Source organism: Talpa occidentalis, unplaced genomic scaffold (genome assembly GCF_014898055.3).
Source record: "Talpa occidentalis isolate TD23 unplaced genomic scaffold, MPIMG_talOcc4v2.1 talOcc4.9, whole genome shotgun sequence".
Classification (NCBI taxonomy): Eukaryota; Metazoa; Chordata; class Mammalia; order Eulipotyphla; family Talpidae; genus Talpa; species Talpa occidentalis.
In genome coordinates, this window is record NW_023605305.1 from 30,863,023 (window position 1) to 30,885,616 (window position 22,594).

General features: G+C 36.5%; 1 protein-coding gene across 11 annotated transcripts in view; it reads right to left on the bottom strand.

Moving 5' to 3' along the window:
- LOC119235247 (AGBL carboxypeptidase 4) overlaps window positions 1–22,594 on the bottom strand; it is a 940,458-nt gene that overhangs the window by 628,519 nt on the left and 289,345 nt on the right. Inside the window, exon 1 of one of the 11 annotated variants that reach the window (XM_054691782.1) lies at window positions 8,320–8,334. The exons of the other annotated variants lie outside the window; for them this stretch is intronic. The gene's annotated coding sequence lies outside the window, so the exon portion shown is untranslated. Of the gene's footprint in view, window positions 1–8,319; window positions 8,335–22,594 lie in introns of those variants that run through there. 11 annotated transcript variants of the gene reach the window in all.

Genomic DNA, 22,594 nt, shown 5'->3' on the forward strand with positions numbered 1-22,594 from the left:
AGGGAACTGAACTGGAGTCAGAGGATCAATGAATGAATAACTAGTTTGCCATTTTTTAGCCATGATGCCTGGATTAAGAAAATGTAGTTTATCCAAATAATGGACTATTACTCAGCCCTGAGGAAAGTCAAAACGTTACCATTTACAACAAAATGGAAGGAGTTTGCGAGAATTGTGTAACAAACCAAGTCAGATAACAAAGACAAATATTGAACATGTACATAGTAGACAATTCAACAAAGCAAAATATTTACAAAAGTGGTGGTCACTAATAAACACAGTGAGGGATGAAGTTAGAGGGATGAAGGAAGGAGAAAGTATTAAGGGAACAGAAGGGATGGGGTGGGGAAAAATTGAAATTAAATGAGCTGATAAACATAAAAACATGTAATAGAACAGCAGAAATTAATTCTGGTATCTACTAATTGGTTCTCTTCTGAGGTTATTTATAATTTTCTATATTTCTAATTATTGATAATGAAAATGAGGATGATGATGATTATGAAGAAAGCTGGTGAATTTAATTAAAAATTCTAAGTACGTGGTATTTCTGAGGGAAGCAGACTGTGTTGCAGTTTTATTATAATAGGTTTTTTAAGAAAGTATGTAGATGTCTATGTGCACATAGTGAATGAGAGGCCTACTACCAGCCGATTTCTGAAAACAGTACTGCTCAGATGGTCCCTTTGAGCTCAGAGTAAAGGTCATCTCTCTGTTATATGTGAACAATTAATACAGCTCTTTATGTACATAGCTATTTGAAAAAGAAAAATAGGGCCTCCATGGTGGCCTAAGGATTCAGTATCAGAGTAATTACTGCTATGGCATGAGTTTGATCCTGGCCAGGGAGCAAACCCACATATGGCCCAGCAGACCTCTTATATCTCCTCTGATGCTCCCTTCAGCAGTGTATTTCAGTAAATCCACCTGTTCTGCTCCTGGTGAGTCTCTGGTGAGTCCTGTCTGGTGAGCCCTCTCAACCCTTGCAACTTTGGCCTACATTCCAGGTCTTCTACACAAAACTAAGTGAAAATTGAAAAAAGAGAAAAGAAAGATAACAGAAATTGCTAGAAGGAAATTAGTCAATATGTTATTGTGACGTATTTGGGTAGTCATTTTTCTCCTCAGTAGATTTTCTCAATATTCTAAAAGAAGCATGCAAATTTACTTTCATTATTTTTTTAAAAGTTTTTAATTTTCAAGGTCTCTTTGAGAACCATCAATATTTTTAACTGATCTGTACTTAGTTCTACATCCTTATCTATCAACCCTCCTTCACAGAGTCAAACTCAGACTTAAGAAACATTTTTTTAAATGCTTCTAAGATAAGGCAATTTTAAATGTGCCAAATAACCTAAACTAAAAATAACATCCTCAAAAATATATTCATTCATCATTTTATCAGAAAGGAAATCAATACTTAAGCACCATACACAAAACACACACTTACATACAAACACATATCACTCACTCCTTTTTCTGTATTTCCGTACTTGAGTTCATGATTTTAAATGTCATGCTATGCTGATGATCTTTAAAATTTACCTCCAACCTTGGCCTCTCCCTTCCCTTCACTTTTACCCCATGTTAGATGCTTAAGAGAAAACAATAGTCATGTTTGATTTTCCTATTTGACATCTCCCACATCAACCCACCCCAATCACAAGCTGGCATGAAGAGTGCTGTTGTAATATGGGTGTGAGTGTTCTCTGGGCGGCAGGTACTTATATTTGGTGCTCTCAGGTGACCCAGTTGTGTGTTTCACCTGGTAGATCGTACAGAGAACCCAGTTCTCATAGTTTCTTCACACTGGAAATGGGATGTCTGGCTAAATATGTGCAATATCTCTGATTCTGTCTCCCAGTGGCAACATTCCACAGTTCCCTACCCCTTGGGATGTTCTTCCCAGCAAGCTCTCCTCTTATAAATAAAACCCTTAAGAAAGATCAGACTAGAATAACTTTCACGATTGTGCTTATATGCAGCCCATAAGAAATTCATGATTTCTTGTTCCCAAACAACTAATGGAAGTCAGGGAAGCCCCACTATCTCTTTCCACACCTACCTTCACAGGTTACTCTAGCCAGCTTCCCAAATTCATAATTCTGAAGCAAGGAGTAAGTATTAGCATCTGTGTTCCCATATGTTCCCAAACTCTGGTACATATGTAAAACTCTCCAAAGAATTTTTTTTCAAAACTCTTGTTTTTTTTTTAAATTTTTGAGCATTTTTTTATTTTATATTTTTTATTTTATATTTTTTACATCATTTTTTCACAATGTATGCATTTTCATCTTGGTTATAGTCTCAATTCTAACCAGGCTCCATGGACAGACTAAGAAGAGCCGGAAAGTTTCTGTGGCTCAACAAGATTTAATTTAGGAGATGAGACAACAATATTCTCTTGTGTAGGCCCTCTCCTTCCCCTCCCTATGCCTCCTCACTCCTCTTCCTATCCTACCCCCATCTCCTCTTCTAGGAGCTGCCTCTCTTGACTAGGATGCTTTCCAAGGTCAACAGATTATTAGTTCAATAATTCTTCTCTGATGTTCTAGCCTTTTTAAAAAGTCTGGAAATAGATGATCAGGTGAGAGTCTCAAGACCAATTCAGGCACCTTTTGTAGGTCCAAAAGGGGTGTGTCTAGGGGTCCTTTTTAGATATGTATGTACCTACTGTTTATATGGACTCACCTTTTGACACTTAGGTGAAATTTTGAGACAAAAGAAATGGTCTTTTCCACATTAGTTGTAGGATAACTAAGTCGGTGATAGTGGAAGATAATGAGCAAAATTTTAGACCTGCTAAATTTGAGTTATCTGGGACTATTTCTAGGGTATCTGTCTAGACAGTATACAACTGTACCTAAGGATGTGGAGCTCTGAAAAAGGACACCTGGCTAGAGGTAGAGAGGAAAGTCATTAGCATATAGATAGCATGTGACCCATGAGAGTGGGAAAGAATACAAAGTGGGAAGAGTAGAAGGCTAAAGACAAGCCTTGGGAAACACCAAATGTCAAGGGCATTTTAGAACCAATGAAGGTGCCAGTAAAATGGCAAGATAGGTTAAGAAAAAAAATAAAAATTAACTATGGTACTCATTTCCCAACAGGTATATATTACTCTCTGTTCTCTTCACAAAGCAGGTTCTTACTGATGTCATATGAGCCTTGTCTAATGATGGCATCAAATGTACACAATGTTGTCTGCCTAAGAGAACCCAGCTGATACTACTTAAAATTCTACTGTGTTCTTCAATCAGCAGAGATAGTATGTCATTTCCATCTTTGTAGCAAGCACTAATGATTCTTGCACAGATGACAAATGTCTTCACTGGTGAAAAATTAATGCGCCACAATAATTTCCCTACCTGAGGTTAATGAACATGTCAGATGCTGAAAATGAGTTGTTTGAAACTAAATTACTATAACCTATATTTAGAAAATTGCCACTGGGGGTTTGGGGAAGAAGGAGATTTGGGATGTATAGAGGTAGATATATTTGAAGTTCACTTTATCTTTGATCTTAATTTTCACTAGATATTTAAAATATTTACTTGCTCAATAGTCTCACATGAATAAGAAACATTTCATTACCTATTCTGTAATGTTGGCTAGGACCTCCTGAACAATTATTTTTATTTATTCATCTATTAAATAAAAATATATATATTGAGCATTCAGTATGTGTCAGACTCCTTGCCTTGATAAGGAGAGGGATAAGACATGATAATCTTTGCAGTCAGTGATCTCATAACTACACATAAAAATATAGAATTACATTTAACTATCGTGCAATACTTGTGGCAAACGTGGGAGTAATCTCTGGATATACAGAGATAGACCTCTAAACCCACCTGGAATCCTTTCTGGAGATTGTGGTGCTTCAAATTAAATCCTAAATGACAAAAAAAAAAAAAAATGAGGCAAATGGGGAGAAACTGTGCAGAGGAAGAAGTTGTGGAAATGAAAAGAGGTGTGTGATTGCAAGCACAAAGTGAGCATGTGTGGGAAACTAATCATATATAACATGTAACAGATTGATTAATGAGAGAACATTCACATTAAAAGGGACTCATTGAAAAACATATATAAGGAATGTACTAACTGTTACTTGACAGTAAATACAGTATAGAGTTCAAAAGAGAAAATGTGAGCAAGGCAGACCTGCATTCCAACTCCACCTGCACATGTGGACTACTTTTGAGATTTTGGGAAAAAGCTCTCTATTCCTGATAATCTCACTAATGTTCAATTTTCCCAAATCTGCTAAAGAGAAATAATTACCATTTATAGATTACTTACTATGGGCTAAGCACTTTAGGATTATCTAATTTCATGTTCAAAACCACCATGTGAGTACTTTGTACTTGACACATCTTACAATGATGAGCTAAGGCAGAAATAGTAAGTAATTACTCAAGTTGAAACAGATGACCAGTAGCAGTGTCAGGACTTCAACCTAGTACTCTGACACAGGACCATGCTTTTGTATCCATTATATTGCAATTACTATGCTGGTTGCAAGTTCATGTATGTAAAGAAGTTAGCTCAACACCTGGCACCTAGTAAGTACTCTCTAAATGCGAAGGATAAATGGCAATTATCTCATTTTTATTTTAATATGTCTGATAACACTTATTGCTAGTAATTATTATACTGTGAATGCCGTGTATGCTGTGGTAGGTCATATGAGAGGATAGATTTGAATCAATTATAAAACTGTAAACTGCTAAACAAATACTAAGGATTATATTTCTAACAGTTATCTCTGAAATAATATGGCTCTGAAATAATATGACATTAAAGAGTATGAGTTTTGAAGTTAGACAATACAATATTGAAATCATCTCTGCCATTTGGTAGTATGTGATTTTTTGCACATACAAGTTCAAACCTCTGAACTTCATTCCTATTACAGAAATAATAGTAATAATGACTGGCATAACAATAATAATACAGCACAGTACTATTTGAGGAGTCAGTGAGATAGCACCTGAAAAGAACTTATTATAATATCTGGCACAGAGTAGATGTTCAAGCAATGGTAGTCATTTATTATCATCATCATCATTGCTATAATTATTATATTTATGATAGTATATCATTTTCATTAAAATTTAGGCCTTTTGTGAAAACAGAAGTAATAACATTTCAACTATAAATATGTTTGTTTTTTCCAAGAAATTCCTGTGGGTAATATTTATGATTTTCAGTGACTTGAGTCACTACCCTCCATTTCAATTTCTTGTTACAACTTTTGTTAACACTGTTTATCTTTGTCTTCTGTTTCACCAGTACAGGAAGGGGCAGGAGACAAAAGAATTGAGTGTCTAAGCTAAGATGCCTGCATGAAGAAGGAAAAACAAAATCATCCCTCCATTTTGACAGATCAAGTAATAATTTCATCTACCAGGAGAATCTAAACTGCACAAGTACAAGAATCTTAGTGGATGTAGAAATTATAAACATCATAAATGACACTATTTCCATTGAAATAGTGAAATAAATCCTCCTGCTTTATTACATTTACTTAGAAATTGTCACAACTTCTTTTTCTGAGACACTTCCCTTGTCCCCTCCAATATGCATTCCATCAAATGAGCAAGGTGGTAGTGTGGTGAGAGCAGACTGATCAGAATGTTGAGTTCTGCTCAGATCGGACTCATGTTGAAAAATAATTTGATTTCTTTCTGTCCACCTCCCATTCACAGGCGATAAGGGGTAGGAGTGGATGAGGAAAACAGGGTCCTTACCATTTACTAAGAATGGAGAGATATTAGTTCCTAGGAAATAATTTAGAAGTTATACATATACCATGGAAAAGCACAAAGCTAGGAAAGTCCTCTGCCTAATCCTAATCTTAAACCTGCCAGACAGAAATTGATTGCCATCACGCCTCTTTGTATGTGTTGACCTTCTGCTCAGGAAACTTCACCCTACCCCCATCAGTTTAAGCTGGTTGTTCTCTAATACAAAACATATATGCCTTGAAGTAAACTATCACACATTATAAATGTGTACTTGCTTTTTTGGTAAGTAGAGTTGTATAACAGAGAGACCATGAACTATTGCCTCAGAGACATCTAGAGTTCCATTCTAGCTCTGTCACTTACTAACTAGTAGACCATGAGCAAGTTACTGAACCTCTTTGAACCTTTGTCTGTAAAAGGAAGGTGATAAAAACCCACAGTGTTGTTAAACAGAACTGAATGAGATAGTAAACAAAAGTACCAAGAGAAAGCAATTTTAGCAGTTGGCAGCAAAGACAAAGATTTTAAATATTCAAGTTACCCCCATTTCCATGCTCCTATACACCCACTCCCTTTATCATCAGCATGGTAATTCAATTCAACTTTCAATGCTTAATTTAAATATCACTGAAGCTAGGAAAATTTTCTGTCAACCTTCTAGAAAAGAAGAATCCCTTCCTCCGCTGGGATTCTTAAAAACAGACATTATGTCTATTTTGTTCACTGTTATTGCCCTGGCATGAAGGGCAACTGTAAATACTCAATAAATATTTGATTGATGAATGAAAGAGCAAGTGGAGAGTGAATAAATGGTTAGTTGCTGTTCCTCTTCTTATCCACCATTGTGCCTGTTATCATGCCTACAAAATAATTGTACTCAAAATGTCCTTTAAATGAATACAAACTTACACATTCCTATCTGAGCTCTAGGACCCTTTCTTCCTGATGCTTTCAAATTTACCAGATGATAGAGTCTTGCCAACATTTTCTAGACATGGAAAGGTCTTCCTTTGGCTACAGCAGAGACAAAGTTTTTGTTGGAGCAGATGGACTAAGCTATAACAAAAAGCAGATTGGAGCCAGGAAGCTCTAAGAGAAAGCTGACAACCTACTTGGCATGCCATGAGGTAGACAAGCTGGATGAGACATAAAGACAGACATTTATACCTTTCAGAATACTAGGCTTTGACATGCATGATTATTTGCAATTTCTCTGCCTGGAATAGTGCCCTTTGGGAGCTACCCAGGTCCAGCAGAGAACAGGATATTTAATGACCAATTAAAGAAAAATGTCCAGTGGCTGTCACTGACTGAGAGAACCCAAGCCTGGGCAATAGTATAAAATGTTTCAAAGATCTTCCACTCTGTGTATGCCAAAGGCTCTGCTGTTGAATAGAATATAAGTATATGACTTTAAATATATGAGATCTTAGGATAGAAAACTATATATAAACTTTCATTAACCTCCTTTTATGCTTTTATTGTGGTAAAATACACAATAAAATTTACCACTTTAGCCATTAAACTATATAATTCCATAACATGTATTATAGTCACAATGTTATACAATCATTAGTGTCTAACTAGTTTCAGAATATTTTCATTATCCCAAAATTAATCCCATAAGCAGTAAACCTCACTCAACATTCCCTACTACCACTTCCTCCTTGGAAACTATTAGCCAATTTTTATCTCTGGATTTGCCTATTCTGGACATTTTATATAAATGGAATCATACAATATGTGTTTAGAAGTTTCTTCACTTAGTATGCTGGTTTCAAGATTCATTCATTTATTAGTCATTCTATTTTATGACAGAGTAATATTCCACTCCACAGATATACTATATGTTGTATGTCCATTTACCTACTGATGGCCATTTGGGTTGTTTCTACATTTTGACTACCTTTTGAATAGTGTTACCATGAACATTTGTGTACAAGTTTTTGCCTGGACACCTGTTTTCTATTCTCTGGGTATTTACCTAGGAGAGGAATTACTAGGTCACGTGGTAATAATTCTATGCTTAACTTTGTAAGGAATCACCAAATTTTTCCATGGTGATTACATCATTTTACATTCCGAGTATAATCAATCTCCTTTTTGAAAGTATCCACAAACAATGTTTTTTTATACATATTCCACATTTCACACTCTAATTGATTCTCCAAGAAAGATACTCCTATTATCTCTTATTGTACAAATGAAATTAAGGATTCGGTAACCTGTTAAAACCCAGATTTCTATTGCTCTAAGGCCTAGATTTTTAACCACAAAGTTAGGTTCCTTGCAGACTTGTGTGCACTGGCTTCTAGGAGAATGTAACAATTCCTAGAATACATTCCTGACTCTGCCTATTCCTACCCCAAGCCCAAAAACCTTCAGTTCTTTTCAGTCATCCTAAGATTTTTAAATATTTTCTGAACTAGGTATTTTCATAGGTAGTATTAGATTTAATTACCATTCTATATATAGGAAAATTGAGACTAAGGGAGCATAGGCAATATATTCAAAATGTCACAAAATTAACATGTCAAGGGGAGGTGCCATTTTCCCCACCCTTACTCACATGTAGTTGCCTTGGATTACAGATCTCAGCATGCCATGAACCAGACTTCCTGATTAGGGGAGCTACTGGGAACTAGGATTGGAGTTAAGCTGCCATATTTAGTATATAACTGAATGCATGCAGACTTGAGAAATCTTGTTTCCTGCAGCCCAAACTGCATCCTGGTACTGCTAGGAAAGGGACTTGGAGGAGTTCTGTGGAGGAAAGATATGTAGAGACACTTGAAAGAGACACAAGGGTAGGAGGCATGTGGGGAGGCTGACAGTGGCAGCCGTTATCTTGCTGTGTTAGCTCCTTTTGTCCCAGTTCTCTAAACTGCCTACACCCCTTCTTGCTCTTCTGCTCCAGAAGGGATTTCAGATTTGTGACAAGCTTTTAGGCCTGAGCAGCTTCAGGTCACTTCAGGTCAGCCCTGTTTGGTTGGGCACTAGCCCACAAGGGGATGGGTAATTTTGGGAGTTTTATTGGGAAGGTATTATTAGGACTATCCTCTCTTCTCTTCCCTCACTGTGCTCACTAACTCTATTAAATAGCTATCACACTAAGAATCTTCTTCCTTTGTCTTGGTGCACACAGATAGTTGGGTCCCTATACAGTGGGTCTCTCTAAACAATTTGGTGTCATTGTGGGCCCCTTAGTCATGAGCTAACAAGAGTTTACTGAAATCAACCCTATTTTTCTTTGTCCCAAGAAAATATGGGAGGTGGTAACCAAACAGACTGTTTCACCTTTTTTTGAACTTATCAACAAGTCAGCTTTTTAAAAACTATCTGTAGGAGTATAATCCTCTTTACATAGAAAATCATATCAAGGAGAACTGTTTTTATTCAAATGGTGTCAGAGTAGATTTAGCCATTTACCTTAAGTAACTATATAACTAAACAAAATATTAAAGAGAAGTTTGCAGATGTTGGAAAACATGCAGGAAAGAACAATAACTCCTAAGGGAGAGAGTAAATAAATGAGATGACTTTTGACTTTGTTTGCATCATAGACATGACACTAAGGTGGATTCCTAGGGATCCTTCTGAGCTGAGATGAATTTAGGAGTTTCGGCAGGCCAAAGTTGTCAGAGTTCACAGGGTCCTCTCAAATATTCAGCTGATTACATATCAGTGTGTGGGGTGTGTGTGCGTGTGTGTATCTTCATGTGTGTGTATCTGTGTATGTGTTTGTGTAACCCACTGGAAAGGATTAACCACAAAAGTTCTCAGATTCACACTTAGATCAGAATAGTTCATGTTATCAACTACGATGGTTAAATTTATGTGTCAGTTTGGAGGGTGATGTTGGATGAGGACACATTTAAGTTGGTGATCCTGGGTAAAGGAGATTGCAAATTGCTCTCCATAATGTGGATGTGACCCCTTGAATTGATTGAAGTTCTGAATAAAACAAAAAGGAGGAAGGGAGCTCTTATTTGTTAAGCATTACTATACTCCATGAACTTTGGCAAGTATTTTCTTTTATAGATTACCTAATTTATCTTTAACATCCCAATAATACTGATATTATTAATACTCATTTTATGTGAGAAAGAATTTGAAATTTGAAAAAGTTATGTAATTATTCAGAAGGCATATTATATTTGGGATTTATACTAGATTTGCCTAACTTCAAAGTCTAGGGCAAGATACAATACAAGGAAAATAGCCCCAGGAATATTTTAGGGGAGAGGGAAAGACTGTTTGTCCTCTACAGCTGATTCCACATGTTCAAGTCAATAGCCCCTCATGATCACACATGGCCCTGTACATGGTAATGGTTCAAAACTCCATACCTTGTCTTGGTTCAGATTGTATTTTGCACTAAAAATATCCTTTTTGATTTATGTTACAAATATATTTCTCAATCAAAATCAGAAAGTAATATCAATAATGATCATACAGTCTATATTTCTATAAATCACATACTGTTCTGGTAATTTCAGATATATCATCTCATTTAAAACATAATATTTATATACTTGAATATTTTCTGGAGTAGTAATGAACCTGAGTCAAATCGTACTTTCCTTGATAAGTCAATACCCCATCACTCCCAAGAAGTTTTGGGTTTTACTTGTGCATTTATATAGATTTTTTTTCTATTTATTTGTTATTTAATATGAGGTATCACTGGTTTACATAATTGTATATGATTCAAAGGAATAGGTTCACACTCCCTCAGATGAGTATCACTACACCCCACCAACCCCAGAGCACCCATACCCCTTATCTTATGCCACTGTGCCCCCTCCCTTCTCTCTCCTACAGGAAAGTAAAAAAATGCTCAACATCACTTATCATCATGAAAAATCATTTGAAAACCACATTAAGATACTACCTTACTCCAGTGAGAACGGCCCACATCAAAATGACCAGAAACAATAAATATTAGTGAGAGTATAGAGAAAAGAGAACCCTCTTTCACTGAGGGTGGAAATGCAGACTGGTCCAATCTCTATGGAAAATAGTAGGGAGGTTTCTCAAAATATTAAAAATATTAATTCCACTACTGATCCAGTAATTCCACTTCCTCGCATTTATCCAAAGGATGAAAAAAACAAGAATTTGGAGAGCTATCTGCACTCCTATATTCATTGAAGCACTAATTACAATAGCCAAGTTATGGTAACAACATAAGAGACCAATGACAGATGACTGGATTAAGAAGATGTGGTATATATACACATGGAATACTATTTGGCAATGAAAAAAAGGAAATCCTGCCATTTGCAACAACATGGATGGAATTGGAGGGGATTATGCTAATTGAAATAAGTCAGAGGGGAAAAGATAAATACTAGATGATTTCATTCATACATGGAATACAGAGAAACAAAACAAAGGAACAGACAAAACTGTATATAGTCTTTGTCTTATAGTTAATATACACTGAGGACTAGCTTGGATGCAGTCCTTAGATTTGAGGTCAGAAATGCTGTTATTTTAGCTACTCTGGTGCAAGAACCCAACAGTTCAAGGCCCAAAGGTAAAGGAGGTTGGTGAGATATTTAACACTTTATCCATAATTTACTCTCCAGCGGTAACCTATAATTCACCTGTACATCTCCATCCAAAGGGCCTTGCCTCAGACATGCTTCTGAACTTGCCCTCACCAGGCCCTTTCCAAAGTCCCTCATTCAATACTCCAGAAATATTCCCAGAGTGCCCACTCTGTCAATGCAGAGAAGAGGATACAACTATGAGACATAAGAATTAATCAAATATAGTCTCTGCTTTCAAAGAACTTAGTCAAGTAATAATCAGCTTAGACCTTTTTCTCCTTTACCTTCATCATTTCCTTCTAAACACTACCATATTCCATCCATTACAAGTCTTATATATATTTTTTAATTTTTATTTTTTTAATTAATTAATTAATTTATTTATTTATTTATACAAGCACTGGGTACAGTCAGAAGCGCGGGAGGGTGAGAGAATTCACCAGAGCCAGAGTTGGGAGCAGAGCAGGCAGAAGGACCGAAGTACACTGCTGAGGGGAGCAGCGGGCGGCAGGAGAGGCCAGCACGCCATGTGGGACCCTCCTCTGGTGGCCAGGGAGCAGCCGGGGATCGAACCTGCGCTGCAGAGGCTGCGGGCAGCTTCGCAACCCAGCGCTCAACTGCTGCGCCACCGGGGAGGCCCACAAGTCTTATATATTGCTCATTCCAAAAACTTAGTTCCAGCCTCACACCTCTGACATAGAAGAGACTGCTTCATTAACTTCCTCCCTAAACTTTACCCATATTTCATGCATTATACTGGTCAAAATGATCTTTCTAGGTTTTATAGCTGACCACATCATGCCCTTATTTTAGCTTATCCAAAAGCTTCCCAATAACACATGCAAACTTCCCAGTGAAATTTTAAGGCAAAGGCAATTCTATTTTTATTACTTTATCTTTCACCAGTCTCTCTTCCTCCCTAAACATTCTTTTCATCAAGTGTTATCAAACACCATATTTCCTTATATATGTCATGCTTTCTCATGCCGCTGGGCCTTTGCATAGCTATTCCCACATCTATAAAGTTACTATTCATCCAAAAAAAAATTTCTGAGCAACTGCTATAGGTAAGAGCATGTGAGAATATAGCATGATTTAGATATGATACCTGCCCTTAAGAAGCATATCAGTGAGTAGTGGCCCTTGGGGGAAGGTCCCAAGTGTCCTCTGCCCTGCTTCTTGTAATGTGCTTGATGTGTCCTGCGTATTCATTTATAGGAAGTGCCATTTATACTTTCCCATGACAATGCTGCCTGTCAACTGGATGAATGAATAAAACTTCTCAGGGGATGTGATATCCAAGAAGTGATGATTTCTTTTTAAAGGCCACCTTAGCCCACCTTAAAGTACTGTTTTAAAAGTCATGGTGCCCTTTGATGCCTTCCTGTAGGACAAAGGAACCTAGAGCTTATCTACATGGAGATATTCTATTAATACATAATGACTCTTAGGACAGGAAGGAAATGGAACTGAATTTCCTTTTGGACATTTCCAACAAACCTAAGGAAGGAAAATGGCCTCCTCTTAATGAAAGAGACTACCCTTGGGAATGTGTTTAAGGGCAGGTTATAAACGCAATCTTTGAAGGAGTGTGGACAAAGCACAATTCATCATTTCTTCCCAAGAAAGTGATTATCAGGAGAAAGGTAGCTTCAAGGCCAGCTCTGCCCTGCTTCACAAAAGATTCCATTTACATTTTAAGAAAGGACAAGAAAGAATACTCCATAAGGAAGCTATTTTATACAAGGCCTTCCCTGCCTTTCCCAGACAGTCTCAACATTCAGCTCACCTATACCCAGAGACCACCCAGGAACATAAATATCTACCCCCAAATCCCATTTTCATCTCACAGAAAAGCTAACTTTCTAAAACACAAATCTAATTGTGTTATTTCCTGGGTCCCTTTGGCCCTGTCTCTATATATCCCGTAAGAGAAGTACAAGCTCCTCAGCAAGGCATTTAAGACCCTCCACATCCTAACCCCACCTACTTATTGCTGGAGGTTCTAGGCACACCACTATATGGTGACCCTGCCCCACCATTTCACATGTCTATCCCTTTATGCTCTTGCTTTTGCCTAGCAAACCTTTCTTCCCCTCTTATGCTAGTTATTCTCTGCCCATCCAGATTTATTTTCTACTCTTTTATGCCTGACTGGGCCCTGGAAGGTTAACCATTATAGAATACAACATATGGACTTCCTTGCTTTCTCCTACTGGATTAGCCATTGGGAAGCACTGGTCTGGGGTTGGAGATCAGGAGGACAGAGAGACTGGGATATTTATTCTGTCGCTCTCATGCCAGCCTCATAAGAAAGTATTTTACTAGAGTTACCGCAAGATTCTAGCAACAGCATCCTCTCCTTATCTTTTCAGACTTTGAGGTGGGAAAAGATTTTACTATTGCCGGTCCTTAGATGCCCTCCCATTTCTGATGATTCTTTTAAATCTCTACCCATCTTTGTGAATAGTCTCTTTTTAAAACTCTCTTGAGTTACCTTTCTGGATATGTCACCTGTCCTGTAGAGACTGACTTGACAATCCTTTATAACCTGGCTAGTCCTTCCTTATCCTTCAAAATCAGTTCAGGAGAATCTCTCCTGAAGTCCCCAGAGGTAGGTTAAAGAGTTAGTTGCTTCTACAGATCCCTACTGGCACTGCTACCATAAAATTATCACATTGAATTTTTAAATGTCATGATAAAATATAAATTCCATGAGAGCAGGGACCTTGCTTGTATTGTTCATGATATTTATCCAATAATTAAAATGGTGTCTGGCACACTGTAAGTATTCAATAAATATTTAACGAATGCTCATTTGAAAGTAAAAAGTCTACATTCTCTCTACATCCTTGGCATTTGGCTCAGAGAAGTTACCTCATAAATACACTTTAAATTGAACTTTTCTTAAAAGAAAATAAAGTAATATTTTCAGGGGTAGGCATGGGGAAGGAGAAAGAGGAAAACTTTTCTTGAAAAAGCAATATAAGTCAACTAGGTTTCATACTAACACCTATTCATACTAACACCTAACATCTCTGGGGAATTGTGGGTAGAGGAGAGAAAGCATTTAGAAATGAAAGTGACACAGAATCACAGGAGTAGAAAAACAGGAGAGTAATTCTCTTCTGAGTACCTCTGTGTTCCAGACTCTGCATTAGTGGCATTAAAATAATTACTATCACTTTTAATTCTCCTAGCATACTGGTGAGGCTGGTACTGTTACTTCGTATTCCCAATCAGAAAATTTCTTTCAGGAATGTTAAGTAACTTATTCAAGAACACACAGCTAGTAAAAGACAAAACAATCATACCTACGGGGGGAAAAAATGTCTGGCTGTTAGTGCTTTTTGGTCAAACCTAGAGAAGAATCTTTGAGTATCACACTCTGCTACCTTCACCACCTTCAAAACTGTCAATAATTGTGAAGGATCTGAGATTTTACCCTTCTTGCAAGCTAACAAAACAACTCATTTAGGTTGAAAGGACACTGGCAAAAGATACAAAACTCAATGACAATAGCAGCAGCCAGACCATCAGCATTTGTAGGGGTTCACTGAGCCCTACTTCACATGAGGCAAAGCAAAGGGCCAGATGTTAACTGCACCTTGGGTGCATTGTTTTACTGGACAGGAACTCTGAGCCAAGAATTACAATATTTTTTTACTGTAAATAAGAATACCTGTTCAGGGCCTCCCTGGTGATGCAAGGGGTTAAGACGCAACCTATGAGGCTGTCCACAGGCACCGCAGCATGAGTTCTATCCCCCGGCCAGCCAGGGAGCTGCCCACATGGCACAGTGGGTCTCTCCTGGCTCGCCCACTGCTTCCCTCAGCAATATGTTTCATTCGGTCCGCCTGTTCTGTTCCAAACTCTGACTCTGGTGAATCCTCTCACCACCCCCACACTGGCCTGTACCCCAGTTCGTGTATGCATTAAATAAATAAATCTTAAAAAAGAAAAAAAAAAGACTACCTGTTCCTTGCTCCGGAGGGACAAAGTACCTCTGTTTCCCAGGGATGATCACTACACAAACATACCAGAAATGATAGTTAGGAACAAAGCCAATCAATTCCCTTTTGTATGTGAGAAATACAAATACATGAGATATCATGCATTGTCTCCTAACACAAATCTCCTCTCTGACCTCTGCATAATTACTTCTAGTGATAAGGATATCATAATTTAAGACCACCAATCCAGTCAAATGGTGATTGTGTTGTTACAGAAGATTTCTTCACAAGATGAAGAGGAGAATAAATGAAATGAGGCCTACTATAAAGGAGAGATTCAGTAAATACTCTCCATATTTTGAATGTTCTGAGGATAGTTGATTGTCACTTAAGATTTACTACATATCTACCTGGAAGATTCTGGGTGTCTGAAACTAAAAGCCCATTGAATAAGGGTCCAAACTTATTTCTTAAATCCTTCTACAAGAAACCTTTAGAGTAATCAGATGTTATTTTAACTCATAACAAAGTGACACTTTTTATTCCATAATAGCAAAGACATATAGGAGACTCAGCAGGTCCCAAAAGAGATCATGAAACAATTCTGCATCAAAAGGCAAGCAGAGAAATCATTCTATTAGAAAGTTTCAGCTGATTGCAGAGTAACTACACAGAAATACCCAGCAGATTCAACGAAATTTTGAAATAGAGATTTGATATATAATTAGAGGGACTATGTTGCTGAAGGGATTATTATAATAAATATTCTGTAAAGCTTTACCAAGTAAAAGCACTTTCCACATACATTTGCTCACAGACCTTATAACTGAATATGGTAGATGATACTATTATTTCACTTTCACTTCATGGAAAAGAAAAGTGAAGCTCAGTAAAATTCAGTAATGTGTCTGACAAAAAAAGTGTTTCTCAACTGTAATAGGTGAGTGTTAAAAAAAGAAAAATGATAAATTTTCACACACACACACACAAAAAAAAAAAAAGAGCAAGGGAAGCTAACAAAGTCATGGAAAGAGAAATAGAAAAGTGCATGGCTTGAGCATAGCTGTGTATTATATGCTGCAGGTAAATTCCTCATGGATAGGAATTGTACTGTATTTTTATACTACTAGAGCTTGTTACTGGGCCTGACACATAATAGATAACAAGTTAAAGTTTGCAGAATGAATTTAGCTCTTATCCAAGTCAATCAATTTTTTCTCTATTTTTTCCTCAAATTTTTCTCTATTTTTCTCAAGTATTTTTAAAAAATACTTGAATGGCTAACACTAATTCATCATTTCAATTGAAAAACATCTAATGGAAGTCCACAGGTGCCATTATAAGGAAAAGGAGATGTTTCAACTACTCATTTATTTGATAAGCATTTATTAAGCTCCTATTCTGTGCTAGACAGCCTAACCAATAATATAGAAAATCTTAATTATAAAAGTAACTAGAGTGAACTGCAAGTTTCCTGGGTCCTGATTAAATTAGTTCATTTTAAAAAAATCATAGGAAATTTAAGCAATACCCTTTAATTTTTCCCAAAGAATTCGACCTCCTGTGACAACTCAACTTGACCCCCTCCCTCAAAGAATTCTCCTGGAGTTGTTTGAAGAGGTCAAGAAGTTCCACAAATCATTAGATGACCTTATGGTTTATAATTGTCTCCTTAAGTTCAATTCCCTAGACATATATATAAATACTCTCACTAATGAGTGAAGAAAAGAAGCACAAGCATATTATTCCTTAGCTAAAACACTTAGGGCTTGAAAAGTTTCAGTATTCATTTCTTTAATTATTAAAAATTGTTTCAATATACATTATATAACATAGTCAGTGGTTTTTCAGGCAGTATTCAATGATCAAACACAGTATTTCTGTCCCAAAATATATTAATATTTATACTCAGTGGGATAAAGACTAGATATTCTATCAAACAAGTTCCACATTACTTAAAAATCCTCCAGTTGGTGTTTCAGGATTACTGATGAAGGATTATGGTCCTATGTCTAATAAACATTCAGAGGCTTCACCCAATCACCCCAATGTATCTATACTCTCATTGCATTTCTGTGTGGTCTCCTACAAGACCCTCTACAGAACTGCTTGAAACACAAATCCTACCATGTCAATAGTGGAGGCTAGTAATGGTGTTCTAATATTTTGTGTAGAAGATCTAGGGATGAGAATTTGATAGAAGTCTCATAATCAGGGCAAGGAACCTTAGATCTCTACTTTTTTTCCAGGAGCCATTCTACTAAACTGTGTTGAGTTAGAGCAAACCCTTTATGTAATGAAGATTAGTTTTGAAAACTGAAAAATCATAATGTAACTACTATGGTCTGAATGTTTATGTACCCCCAAATACCATATGTTGAAATCCTAACCCCCAGAGGAAATGGATAGTATTAACAAGTGGGGCCTTGAAGAGATGATTATATCACTCACGAAAGGAATGCTTTTATTAATGATGTTTCCCTTAGAGTCCTTTGATACTTCCCCGCCCTCTATCCCTTCAGCCCCCCCCCCCAGCTTCAGAAGCTTCTCTTTAGTTACTAGTGCTCACTAGTTTTTATAGGTTATTTTCCTTTGTCAACTCATCTATTATATAAATATCCAATATTTATCTTTGTCATTTGACTTACTTTATTACATATAATTCCCTCAAAATTCTTCCATTTTGCTTTAAATGGCAACATTTTGTCTTTTCTTACAGTTAAATAGTATTCCTTGCATGAATATACCACACCTTGATCCAGGCCTCTCTCAGGATCACATAGATTGTTTTCAGGTCCTAATTATTGTAAATAATGCTTCAGAGAACATTTTTTTCCATTGATGGTTTCCTGTTCTTTAGATAAATGCCTAAGAAAAGGATTGTTGGATCATATGGTATTTCCATTTTTTAGTTTTTTGAGGCAAATCCAGATTGCTTTCCTAAATGACTGTATAAGTCTACATTCCCAAAAACAGTGAAATAAAGTTCCTTTATTTTTCATCCTCTTCAGCACTTATTGTTGGGGTTCTTTTAAATATGTGCCATTCTCACAAGTGTGAGGTGATATTCATTGTGATTTGACTTGCATCAACCTTATTAGAAGCATTACTTATTCCATGTGTCTATTGACCTTCTGGGTATCTGCTTTGGTTGTTATCTGTTCAGATCTAATTCTTGTTCATTAATTTATTTTTTTATTTCCAAATTGTCTATGTTTTTATATATCATGAATATCAACCCTTTGTGGTTCGGATAATGTGTAAATACATCCTCCCCGCCAGTGGGATGTATTTTCAATCTATTTATATTTTCTTTCATTAAGTAAAAAGGATAAGTGAAATAAAGCATTCGCAAAAAGATCAGATGCATTAAATACTTGAGCCCTGAGATACAGGGAATAGAACAGTGATTGTTACAAGCTGGAGCAGGGAAAAGGGGAAATTACTATTCACATAGTTTCAATTTCACAAAATGAAAAAATTCTAGAAATATGTTGCCTAAAAATGTGCATATAATTACCATTACTGCACTAGAAATCTAAAAATTGTTAAGATGATAGTTTATGTTATATCTTTTTTTACTACAATAAGAAAGACATTAAATAATGTAAGTTTATTAAATGAATGGCTAAAATCTTTTTCATACCAAAGAATTTCCAAACCCTCTAAGATGTATCCACGAGGGTTCCTATTATTTATTCAAAAAGATGTGCCTAAATAAAGTATTCCTAAACTTAATAAAATGAATGTATTGAAACTGTACTTAATGAGAATTTTCATGGTTAATGCTCTTATTGTTTTTTATGTAGTTTTATTTTTTATTAGTTACAATATTAAAAGAGGTTATATATTAAAAAGATACATCAACATTTGAAGGAATCTTAATCAAAATTCTTTATATCCTTTGCACAGTTTTTTAAATGAAATTATTTTTAGCCTTAATATGAATGAAACTAAGTGAAGTGAAGACATAAAATACTGTAGAATATCTTGGATTAGAAGATGCTTTCTTTTTTTTTTTTTTTTAAATATTTATTTTTATTTATACAAGCACTGGGTACAGTCAGAAGCGCGGGAGGGTGAGAGAATTCACCAGAGCCAGAGCGGGGAGCAGAGCAGGCAGAAGGACCGAAGTACACTGCTGAGGGGAGCAGCGGGCGGCAGGAGAGGTCTGCGCGCCATGTGGGACCCTCCTCTGGTGGCCGCGGAGCAGCGGGGGATCGAACCGGTGCCGCAGAGGCCGCGGGCAGCTTCGCAACCCAGCGCTCAACCGCTGCACCACCGGGGAGGCCCAGAAGATGCTTTCTTTTTGTCATCATCACTCAGAGTACGGCAATTAAAATTTTGGACATTATGTGCCTTAAAACTTTGTGGATAATATGCTAATCCAAAAGGGGGTACAGCTCTCTATATAAGTATAAAAGTCAAATCTTTGCATTTGGGTTACATAAATCACATTTGAGAAATATAATATGATGTAATATAATATATGTTTATATATCTGCCAAATATATAAAGCATATAGCCACTTATTACATTAGAATTATTAGCCACTTATTACATATTACATATTGGTCACTTATTACATTATTACATGAGAAAACCTGTTCAAAAGTATGATAGTCCCCAATTTGGTAAGTTCATTCCTTTTTTTACTAATGTAGGCACTGTGAATTTGTGCTAATGGTATAATATGAAGCTAATGGTACCTACATTATCAGAATTAAATGAAATAACATATATGTAGGACTGCCCTGATGTCACAAGGGGTTAAGTCTGAGCACTATGAAGCTATCCGCAGCCTCTACAGCAAGACTTTGATCCCAGGCCAGGGAGCTAACCCACATGGTGCAGTAGACCTCTCCTGTCTGGCCGGCTGCTCCCCTCAACAGTGTATTTCAGTCAATCTGCCTGTTCTGCTCCCCACTCTGTCTCTGGTGAGTCCTCTACCCCTCCCACCCACATCTCTGCTCTACACCCCAGCTCTTGTATGCATAAATACATAAAAAGAAATCTTAAAAAAAGAAATAGCACAAATATAAGGCAACTAATATAGTGAATACTATATATCAAAGACGCAATAAATATCAGGTAAGTGACTGTTTTAAATTTTAAAAACAAATTAAGGAATGAATGAATAAACTAATGAACAAATAATTGCGAAAGAATCCAGTTTTTAAGTTCTAGTTTTCATATATATTAGCTGTGTGACCTTAGGCAAACAAGGAAACTGTTTTGAGCCTTTAAATTGTTTCTTATCTTTTATTGATGAGGTTAAATAGAAGGGTATTTAATTGATTATACAACTTATACATGGATGACAAGAGTGATATCATGATTATATGCAATAAAAGGAATATATGTTAACTGTTTTGTAGCTAATATACCTAACCCTCATGCTCTTTGTAAAAGAGACTCTCAATAATCATTTTCTTTATGCCTCACTTTTAATGAAGTAACCCAACCTACTTTATTAAAGTTTTGACTATTTTAGAGTTAATGTTAGAAGATTTTTTTCAAAAAACATAGACTGGGGGAACAATCAGCCTGTCAGCTTATAGACTCCTTTCATCCAATCTTTTCACCATGTATGATTCCATTGAGATTTTAAGTACTGAATTAATAGATACCTAAACTGAAAAAGGTTGGGATATAGTGACAAAAAGATGGTAATGATGTCAAAACATTCAAAAATTCAGTAATCTTTACTAGTCAGTCTTCATCAGTCTGTTAGTTTTTACTATTATCTGTTTTTATATGTTTTCAAAGCACTGATCCACTCACATATTTGAACTCCTGTCTAATATTAATGTATTTATAATGCATTTCATACTTTTTAAAACATTATTAACTTGATCAAATACAACTTTTCAGATCCATTAATGCTTTCTAGAAAGAATCTAACAGGTAAGAATTATAATATATGAAGTCATAACTGTCATAGGCTAGGTGGTGTCATAAAAAGATGAATTTGGGATATCTATCTCTCTGCCAATGTAGCCTTAGTCACATTAATAACAGTCAGTTCATTTGCAACCTGGATGCAATGAATTACCCAACATATAGTGTTACAAAAAATTAACAAGAAAACGCATCTAAAATACACATGACAGTGTCTGACATTGTAAACTACTCAATTTTCACCAGCAAGATAACAGTACTTATTCTATTAACATAACCCAACATCATAGTTTATTCCGCTTTATGCTTTTACTAAAATAATACTTGTAGTAATTCTAATAATGAACACAGATTTGTATAGCAGAAGGGTCAGGAAACACTTCCATAAAGAACTAGATAGTAAACATTTTTGGCTTATAGAACACACAACTATTCAAAGGTACTAAGAAAGCAACCAAAGAGAATACAAAGATAAATGGTCATGATTATGTTACAAAGAATTATTTATAAAACAGGTGGCCAGTCCACAGACCACAGTTTTCCAATCTCTGCTAGAATTACATAAAGCACATTATTTAAATTATGTTAATAATAACACTTTAGATATAACACCACAACATTGAGGTTATAGAGGAAGACAGTAAAAGGTGGGAAGGGAAGAGGAGACCCAGTGAAGTATGGCGGAGGATTACTGGTGTTTTGTTGTTGAGCATAGTGTGGTAACAACAGATATTTGAAGAAATGTGGAACTGTACCTCTAAAATATACATTGTTGGGCAGAGGTGGTTAAGGACAGTGCTATGAAGCTGTTCACAGCCTCTGCAGTGCCGGTTCAATCCCTGCTGGCCATGGAGCAAAACACATGGCACAGCAGACCTCTCCTGTCTCACCTGCTGCTCCCCTCAATAGTGTATTTTGGTGATTCGCCTGTTCTGTTCCCCACTGTCTCTGGTGAATCCTTTCATCCCCCACACCTCTGGTCTGTCCCCCAGTTCATGTATGCATAAATAAATAGATCTTTAAAAAAGACTTATACTTAAAAATAAGATAAAATATACATTGTTGTAAACCAAAAGTATTGCAATAAAAATAATTTAAAGATATAAAGAACAGGGCCTCCCCGGTGGCGCAGCGGTTGAGCGCTGGATTGCGAAACTGCCCTCAGCCTCTGCAGCTCCGGTTCGATCCCCGGCTGCTCCCGGCCACTGGAGGAGGGTCCCACATGGCACGCAGACCTCTCCTGCCGCCCGCTGCTCCCCTCAGCAGTGTACTTAGGTCCTTCTGCCTGCTCTGCTCCCCGCTCTGGCTCTGGTGAATTCTCTTACCCACCCGCGCTTCTGACTGTACCCAGTGCTTGTATAAATAAATAAATAAATCTTAAAAAAAAAAAAGACTTCAAAAAAAAAGATATAAAGAATAATCTCTTTGAGTG